Source organism: Suncus etruscus, chromosome 5, assembly GCF_024139225.1.
Source record: "Suncus etruscus isolate mSunEtr1 chromosome 5, mSunEtr1.pri.cur, whole genome shotgun sequence".
Lineage (NCBI taxonomy): Eukaryota > Metazoa > Chordata > Mammalia > Eulipotyphla > Soricidae > Suncus > Suncus etruscus.
Window position 1 is genome coordinate 63321625 of NC_064852.1, and position 7911 is coordinate 63329535.

Consider the following 7911-nt stretch of genomic DNA (forward strand, 5'->3'; position numbering starts at 1 on the left):
AACCTTTTGTAAGCTCCCTTAGACCCCTCCCAGAAATGGGAGGGTCTTTCTACAAGAAAGGTAAGGTTACACGAAGAATGTGGGGTGGGGTTACAATGGTCCAAGTGGCTTCCCTGTCCAAAACCTCCAGCACTGGAACAGTTTATGGTTTCTGATGCACAGCGAGAAGTGTGCGATCACAGCCTGGTCATTGCAACAACAGCAACAGAGGGAATGGAAGTGGGGAGAAGGGTGACTTTGTTCATTAAGCTGATTTTACTTTTTTTCTTTCCCTTTTTCCCTTCTTTTCCTTCTTTCTTTCTTTTGTCTTTCTTTCTTCTGTTCCCATTTTTTTAAATTTTTATTTAAACACCATGAATTCAAACATGTTTGTAACTCAGTTTCAGTCATAAAACGTACACCTCCCTTCACCAGTATTTTTGGTTTTTGAGCCACATCCGGTGATGTTCAGAGGTTACTCCTGGCTATGCTGTCAGAAATCGCTCCTGGCTTGGGGGACCATATGGGACACCAGGGGATAGAACCATAGTCTGTCCTAGGCTAGCATGGGCAAGGCATATAGATGCCTTCCTGCTTGCACCACCACTCCGGCCCCAGATTTCTAAGGAGAAAAGGACCCTAATGTTTGCAAAGGTTTAAATCCCACAGTGGAAAAAATTGAAATGTAGAGATTCTGGAAGTGGGCTCTCTAAAATGCTAGAAACCTGTGCCTTTTTCTAAAGCTCACCTAAAACACAACAAATGAGATATTCTCTTTCTTGACAATAGGGACTTACAGTCAGTTTTATTAATTCTAGAAAAAAAACGTGTCATTCTTTCACCCCAAATTAATATGAGTACCCTTCTTCTTACTCCTCAATACAGTTTTTTTCATAGAGTTTTGTTTACAGTTTTGCATTTTTTCTCTCAGAAAACCTGATCTTTTGATGGAAATGATTTTTCATCCTTTCTGCATCCTGTGTACTTAGCAAGGACCAGATCACTTTGGATTAGTAATAAATGGGACTCTTCCTCTACATTAGCACTTAAGACATCACAGTATAGCTGTTTGCTCATCTATCACATTATTCCCTTCCTTTATCTTGCAACTCTCCAAGCACACAGGAACAGTACTGAGCTCCATGAAGTTTAATGTTGCATTAAATAAGGAATGAATGAGTAGATGAATAAGTAGATAAATGGATAGATGGTTGGAAAGATGGATGGTTGGACGGATTTGATAAAGAGGTGGGTGGGTGGACTGACATATGGAGTTAGTAAGGAAGTAAAGAAATTCTTGCTCCAAAATAATCTATTTGGACCCCTACCTTTTAGGCTGAGCAATGAACTTGCTGTAAGGCCAATCAGCTTTCAATGCAAGAGAGTGAGTGGCAAGAAGAAAGTTCTGCTGCATCTCCTTTACCAATCTTCAATTGCTGGGCATTCAGGTGTATTCCAAAGATCTACTTTTTTAAAGATTTTGATCGTTTACTTTGTCTTGGTTAGAGACTATACCCAATAGTGTTCAGGAGTTGCTCCAGCAGTACTGGGAGTCTATATGTTGCCAGGAATTGAATATGGATGTCCTGCAAGCATAGCATTCACTCAAGCCCTTTGGGACATCTCCCTGGCACCTGCATTAGTTATTGTGAATAATACTGCTATAAATATGGGCATTCAAACACCCTTTTAAATTAACATTTTATATTCTTTAGATAAATGCCTAGGAGTCGTCTCTATCGATGGCCTGTACAAGGTCAGATTGCACAGATCCATGCAAAGGCTTGAAAGCCAAAGCTTCATACCCATATGATAAACCAACTACCAAACAAAGATTTTCAATTATAATTATTTACAGCTAATATTTTACCATAGATTCTGCACCCAATTTTCTATGTATGGGAGGGAGTATGCTGCACCCCTACTATAAGTCTTCCATAGCAGTTGAGCTTTCTGCAAGCAGGCTGAATCTGACATCCTCTGAAGATTGCGCAGGAGTCTTCAAGTCCAGGCTCTGTTCCATGAGACTGCTAAAGCTTCAAGTGCCATGGCAAGACCAGTTTATTACCTGGGCCTGTGGCCTACCTACTCTAGAATAAGGTCCCCACAATATTTTCTCTGAGTTTCAGTTTTCAGACACCATCCAATAATTGAGAGACATGAGAAAGAAGTGAAAAAGAGTTTTATTGGTATTTATCCAGCAGTCTGGAAGATGGCAGAAACAGAACTAAAAGATAACCTCTTGTTGCTTTATTGTTTTGAGGGCCATATCCAGCAGTGCTTAGCAATTACTCCTGGCTTTGCACTCAGGATCACTTCTCGTAGGGCTTGGGGGAACCAGAGGTCAAATCTAGTTGGATAGGGGCAAGGCAAGTACCCTACTCACTACACTATTTGTCCATCACCTTGTCTCCATAGTCACAAGAAGTGGATTTTCTTAGAAAAAATGAAGGAAGCACACTTTTTGAAAGAGTGATTAACAGGCTGGTAGGCACCAGTAATAAACTTCCCTGGAAGCACACTCCATTTTATCTACAAGCTAGACAAGTAAGAAATAGGCTTTAGGAGGTAGGAAGAGGTAAAGACAATTTTCCCTACACATGATGAGTTGGGTTGTTTTAATTTTTAATTTATCTCAGATTTCCTTTGCACTTTGAAGCCAACTTGAAGCCCCATTTGTCTCCTGGGATTCTTACTCAGTGGCTATAAGCCAGAAAAAAAACAAAGCCCTTCTATGGGCCAAGCAATGACTGAAAAGCTTGAAGCACATGAATATGGGGGACCAAAATTTAATACTCCATATCTCATGTTTCCCCAAGCATCGATAGATGTAACCCTCATTAACAATACCCAATATGCTGAAAAAAAAAAAAAACAAGATTCAAGAAAAAAAAATAATAAAAAGCCCTTTCCTTGGCTTCAATTGATTTTCTAGAGTGACTCAGACCTCAAAGAATCATTTCCCTGCTAGATAATGAGTTTTTATGGAAGGATACAAGTCAAGAAAAAACAGATGGAAGAGGAACATTGGACAGGGTGTGTGACCAGAACCTGGGCAAGAGTTTCTAATTCCACTTGGCCCCCCAATCCAGGAGCCAGCTACAATCCTTTCTTTGGGATTTCTATGAAAACTTTCTTACCTGGACAAGAGTGAGTATATTAGTAGCTGGTAACAAGAGATTTTAGTGCAAGACACCCAGAAATCAGAGGGTGAGAAGATGACTTCTAAGTCTCCAACCATAGGGAGGGTCCTCCTGGCGTCAGCCTTGCTTTTGATTCCCAAAGTCACCTTCTCATATCAATGTGGTGGAAAGGTGCTTGTTGGAAATACTAAGATATCCATTTTATCCTTGAGGCCCTGAAACCATCTTAGGAAGTGAAGACCAGCAGTCAAGTGCTATAGTAGAAGATTCTTCAATTTCTCCAAAAATTCTAGGGTTTTGAGAAGTTTTGATGTGCACCTCTGATCTCTGTCCAATGGAGGAAATTGGTAGCATAGAATAAGACAAACACATAGAAGACAAAGAAATACAAAGAATTGTCTAAGCAATGGGTTTTCTGGAAAGGCACCAGTGAACTCACAGACTGATTTTTTTCAAGACAATATTGCTCTCCTACCCTGGCTCCATGACAATTTCCTCTTCAATGTTTGCCTAAATTGCCTTCTACATTTGAAGATCCCAGGCTGTTATCTATTTCTTTCTGGGTACAGGTTTGTTGCCAAGATGTATTGTAAAAGATCTAAACTGTTTTTTTCCCAGGGGGGTAGGGGGGGAGATGTTAGGCGAACAATTTTCCAGTGAACCAGTAACTGGCACTCTACTCACTGTAGTATCTCTTCAGCCTTTGTTGGTTTTTGTTTGTTTGTTTGTTTGTTTTATCTCCTCTTTGTTGTCATCATGTACAGAAATCACAATCTTGGTTGTGGTGCTAACAGGGGAGGTAAGGTATCACCTATTTGTTTCGGCACTGGGGATCTCACTCAGTAAAGTGGTGCCAAGTTTGGACTTGGCCTTACACAGGCAAGGCAAGAACTCCCTAGAGTTGCCTCGTTGGCCTCCTGTCCTTATTTTATAGACTGAAATTATTCTGATACAAGCTCTGATCGATCACCCTTCACTCAAAATTTGCCCTTATCACCTTGAGAATTTACAAGAATCCTGCCTCTGAGAACTCTGAAAAGAGGTCCTTCCTGTGGTCTCAGTCTAGCTCCAGGTTGCCAATAAGCCATGAGATGAACTTGTACCTGCCTGTGTTGGTACAAGTAACCTTGCTTGGGAACTCATAAATGCCTCATTTGCTTTTGGATTTTTAGATTTGGGCCATGTCCAATGGTACTCAGGAATTACTTCCAATTCTGCACTAAAAGATCACTCCTAGAGGTGTTCTGGAGACCACGTGTAGTGCCAGGGACTAAATCTGGATCAATATGTGCAAGCAAGCACCTTGAAGCCTATACTACTTCTCCAGCCCTCCACTTGCTATGAAGAGGGAATAGGACTCCTGGTTGCCTACAAAAGAACCAAGAATCACAGCTTTGAGCAAAATGATCCATCCTGCTTGAAAATAAACCAAGAACAGCCCTTTTAACTCACACACATATACTCCTCAGCCTGACTCACAACTCTATTCAATTCATGGCTGACCCCATATTACTCCCTGGAAATGAAAGGTAGGACAGCATTGGGTCAGGAGGGAATAGAAGAAACATGAAGCTCAGAGTCTTAATAAAGCACTTGCTTCTACTCATCTGAGCATTCAGAACCTTGCACCTCAGGTTCAATGGGGAACTACTATTTCTAATATAACCTTCCCTCCCCTCTCTTCTAGAACTAGCTTTGTTCATGCAAGTTGCCCAAGAAACATTCATTCTCTTCAATGAGAAGAACTCCACTCCCAGCTACCCCTAAAATATGATCTGGCCTAGAAAGAGCTGACATAAAGGAAGGACCGAGAAGACCCAGTCCCTGGGCTACTTTCTAAGTTCTCACCTTGAAATCCATCTTTCTGGAACGGAGAGATATCACAGTGGTAAGGAGTTTGCCTTGCACGGAAAAGGACGGTGGTTTGAATCCTGGCATCCCATATGGTCCCCCCGAGCTGCTGAGGGCGATTTCTAAGTGTAGAGCCAGGAGTAACCCCTGAGCGCTGCCAGGTGTAACCTAAAAACCAAAAAAAAAAAAAAAAAAAAAAAAATCCATCTTTCTCTCCATTACTGTAGCAGCTACTGAGCAAGTGCTAAGTCAGAGCACAGGGAACCACAACAAGAACCTAGAAACTCCATGTGGCCCCAGGTCCTGGAATCCACCATAAGAAATCTCTCTCACACACACATAGTGACACATTTCTCTAGAAAAGGTAGCCTAGTGCTGTAAATAGCATGAGGAGGAAAGGTGTGAAATCAGGACCAGGCAGTCTCGGTCTGAACTCCAGTTCTATCACCCGTAACTGTGTGATGGAAAATCCAGCACCTAAGAAAATTCTTTTTTTTTCTCTTTTTATAACACACCGAGCAATGTTTGGAGGCTACACCTCGCCCCTGTACTTGGAGTAAAGGCATTGCTGGGATCAAACAAAGCATGAGCTCAGCCTATTGAGCCACCTCTCCCTCTCCTCAATGTCCTTTTTCCCTTTGATTAGGTCTTTCTTATGTATAAGATAATATACATTTATTGTATAAGATATATACATTTCTTTTTTTTTTTTTTTGTGGTTTTTGGGTCACACCCGGCAGTGCTCAGGGGTTATTCCTGGCTCCAGGCTCAGAAATTGCTCCTGGCAGGCACGGGAGGACCATATATGGGACACCGGGATTCGAACCGATGACCTCCTGCATGAGAGGCAAACGCCTTACCTCCATGCTATCTCTCCGGCCCCGATATATACATTTCTTATGTATTCATACAAAGATTGATCCTGTCACATACTACCTGTGGCTTGCACCTAAATGTGGTTTGATTAACACAAATTGTAGTGCTATTAACACTTAATTAATTAACACAAATTATTAATTCATTGACACAAATTAATTAACACAAACTGTAGTGCCAGCATCAATGTGTGAGGTATTTCTGTCAAAAAAGTTCATGTGTAATGGATGCCAAATACCTCAAAAGGTAAGAACAGGGCCCGGAGAGATAGCACAGCGGTGTTTGCCTTGCAAGCAGCCGATCCAGGACCAAAGGTGGTTGGTTCGAATCCCGGTGTCCCATATGGTCCCCCGTGCCTGCCAGGAGCTATTTCTTTTTTTTTTGGGGGGGGGTCACACCCGGCAGTGCTCAGGGGTTATTCCTGGCTCCAGGCTCAGAAATTGCTCCTGGCAGGCACGGGGGACCATATGGGACGCCGGGATTCGAACCGATGACCTCCTGCATGAAAGGCAAACGCTTTACCTCCATGCTATCTCTCCGGTCCCCAACCCAGGAGCTATTTCTGAGCAGACAGCCAGGAGTAACCCCAGAGCATCGCCGGGTGTGGCCCCAAAACCAAAAAAAAAAAAAAGGTAAGAACAATAAGGTCCAGTACCAGATGGCACCAAGTAACTTGTTTGTTGTGTTTATTTGTTTGTTTGGATCACACTCAGCAGAAGTTAGAGCATACTTCTGGTTCTGTGCTCAGAGGTCTGTCCTAGTGGTGTTCAGGGAACCCTAAATGGTGTCAGGGATCGAACTGGGGAAGCGAATGTCCTGCCCACAGTCCTTTCTGTTTGGCCTCTGAACCAAGTAAATTGAAGATGGCAGCAATGAAAACAGAAATGAAGGATTCTGGCTTATATCCTTATTATATCTACTTGATAAAATCATTTCCACTTGTTTTTGTATTTTGTTTTACTTTTTAGGGGAAACTCAGTGGTGATCCGGATAACTCCTAACTCTGAATTTAGGAATCATGCCTGGAGATGCTCAGGGAATAAAATAGGTGCTAGGGATTAAATCCAGGCTGGTTGTGTGCTAGGCAGGGGCTCATCTCACTATACTATTACTCTGATCCTTAATCACCCCCACTTGTGCCATGATAGTTTACCCAGGAAGTAATAAAATATAGTTAGAATCTGGGAAATCACCACCCCAACACTTTCTTCTCTGAAATCCCATGTGTATCTAACCTTAACTCACCATTTTTATATCCCTAGATAACCTAGAAACACGTATACAAACAGTGCTTTTCCTTGAGTACCCTGTCTGCCAGGGTACATTACTATTTTTATAAACCAACATACTTTTAGAAACAATTCTCTCTGATTTCCAAATGAGCATATTATTCTCTAACAGATCCTTTTGTATTCTCTGATTTGAACTCTAATTCCTTCTATTTGGGTCAAGCTGACCTGAATCTGTGTCCAAATGCCTTACCCCCCAAAAGCATCTTTTTTTTTTTTTTTGGTTTTGGGCCACACCCGTTTGATGCTCAGGGGCTACTCCTGGCTATGCGCTCAGAAGTCGCTCCTGGCTTAGGGGGACCATATGGGACACCAGGGGATCAAACCGAGGTCCGTCCTACGCTAGCGCTTGCAAGGCAGACACCTTACCTCTAGCGCCACCTTCCCGGCCCCTCAAAAGCATATCTTATCATAGGAAATCTTAGCACTTTGAGCTGGACAGAGCAGAAAGTCAGAGCAAGAAGAGATTACACTGCCCACTGAGGCAGGACAAGGCCAAAACTCCCAATTGGTGGACCACTGACATCCACTGACCTTGCAAAGTGGGGGGGGAGATAGGGTGACTGACCACCTGTACCCCCAAGTCTTTACCTTGAGGGCATGGAGAGACCTAAAAGAAGTTTCTTGAGGGCTTCTCCTAAGAGAGGACAGTTTACAGGAACAAGGAAAAGAAGGCTTTTCCAAGGGGTAAGATCTGGCATGGGGAACTGAGTAACATTTCTTGTGGAACTAGTTTTTTCAACAGTCTACTTTCTCTCCCAACACCTTTCTTT